This window comes from Ranitomeya imitator, chromosome 1, assembly GCF_032444005.1.
Source record: "Ranitomeya imitator isolate aRanImi1 chromosome 1, aRanImi1.pri, whole genome shotgun sequence".
NCBI lineage: Eukaryota > Metazoa > Chordata > Amphibia > Anura > Dendrobatidae > Ranitomeya > Ranitomeya imitator.
Window position 1 is genome coordinate 433411936 of NC_091282.1, and position 2070 is coordinate 433414005.

The window sequence follows — 2070 nt, forward strand, 5'->3', positions numbered from 1 at the left end:
TATTCTATATACTCTATAGGGCTGCATCATACTTTATGGGGGCTGCATTATACTTTAGGGAGGCTGCATTATACTCTATGGAGAACCATTGGGAGTGCATTATACTCTATGGAGGCTGTATTATACTATATGGAAGCTGCATTATTCTATATGGAGGCTGCTTTATACTGTATGGGGGCTGTAGTATACAATATGGGGACTGCATTATACTCTATCAATGACAATGGGGAGTGCATTATACTTTGTGTACTAAATGGGAGCTGCAGCAGGGACAAAGTGAAGCAAAATACATTTTGTCTCCCTGATTACGGTAAGAGTTAGTTATAATTTAATTTAAAAAATTGTTACTTAAAATAGTATTTGACAACAAGGTCAAGAAGAAAGGTCCCACCGAGATTTGAACTCGGATCGCTGGATTCAAAGTCCAGAGTGCTAACCATTACACCATGGAACCCATTATGCTAACCCTATAAAACATTATTTACAACATTGACTAATCTTCTCTAATTATATATATGTACAACAGGTTTGGTGTTGGGTGGGGCAGCAGAAGTCGCAAAATTATTATTATAGATCTGAGCAGGCTACTTCAAGTCACCTATGATGTCAAATCTTCCTTATGTACTGTTTTATTAAAGCTATCCCAAATATCCATACACAGTAAGTAATGTACTGCTCACCAAGTGTAAATATAGTACTGAAAACTTACATAATATTAGGATCAAATGCCTACAATATTATCCCCTTAGTGATTGAGCCAATTTTGACCTTAACCCTTCCTGACCTCGGACGGGATAGTACGTCCGAGGTCAGAACCCCCGCCTTGATGTGGGCTCCGACGGTGAGCCCACATCAAAGCCGGGACATGTCAGCTGTTTTGAACAGCTGACATGTGCCCGCAATAGCGGCGGGTGAAATCGCAATTCACCCGCTGCTATTAACTAGTTAAATGCCGCTGTCAAACGCTGACAGCGGCATTTAAACGGCGCTTCCGGCCATCTGGCCGGAAATGAGCGCATCACGGACCCCGTCACATGATCGGGGGTCAGCGATGTGTCAGGATAGTAACCATAGAGGTCCTTGAAACCTCTATGGTTACTGATCCCGGCTAGCTGTCAGCGCCACCCTGTGGTCTTCGCTCATAGCAAGCCTGTTATTAAAGGGACTCTGTCACCTGAATTTGGAGGGAACAATTTTCAGCCATAGGGGCGGGGTTTTTGGGTGTTTGATTCACCCTTTCCTTACCCGCTGGCTGCATGCTGGCTGCAATATTGGATTGAAGTTCATTCTCTGTCCTCCATAGTACACGCCTGCGCAAGGCAAGATTGCCTTGTGCAGGCATGTACTACAGAGGACAGAGAATGAACTTCAATCCAATATTGCAGCCAGCATGCAGCCGGCGGGTAAGGAAAGGGTGAATCAAACACACAAAAACTTTTAGCAAAGTTTGGAACTTTTTTCACCACTTAGATAAAAGAGAACCTAGACATGTTAGGTATCTATGAACTCGTAATGACCTGGATAATCATAATGGTCGGTCAGTTTTAGCATTTAGTGAACCTAGCAAAAAAGCCAATCAAAAAACAAGTGTGGGATTGCACTTTTTTTACAATTTCATAGCACTTGGAATTTTTTTCTCGTTTTCTAGTACATGACATGCTAAAACCAATGACGTTGTTCAAAAGTACAACTTGTTTTGCAAAAAATAAACCCTCACATGGCCATATTGACGGAAAAATAAAAATGGCTCTGGGAAGGAGGGGAGCGAAAAACGAACACGGAAAAATGGAAAATCCCAAGGTCATGAAGGGGTTAATGACCAAGCCAAATTTTACAATTATGACCACTGTCACTTTATGAGGATGCTTCAATGGATCCCACTGGAGTCCGAGATTGTTTTTCCATCACATATTGTACTTAATAATAGTGGTAAAATTTATTTAACCTTCGTCAGGCTGCATAATTTTACAACGTTAACAGGCTGCAGAGGTACAATTGTACCTTCATATATATCTTATTGAAATTTGGCCAATATATTCTGGACCAAAACTGCAGAGATGTCATGAAATT

General features: G+C 41.4%; 1 non-coding gene across 1 annotated transcript; it reads right to left on the reverse strand.

The window, feature by feature from the left end:
* Positions 1–382: 382 nt before the first annotated feature.
* On the reverse strand, positions 383–454 carry TRNAQ-UUG (transfer RNA glutamine (anticodon UUG)). The gene has a single exon. It is a non-coding gene; the product is annotated as a tRNA-Gln (tRNA).
* Positions 455–2070: the final 1616 nt, after the last annotated feature.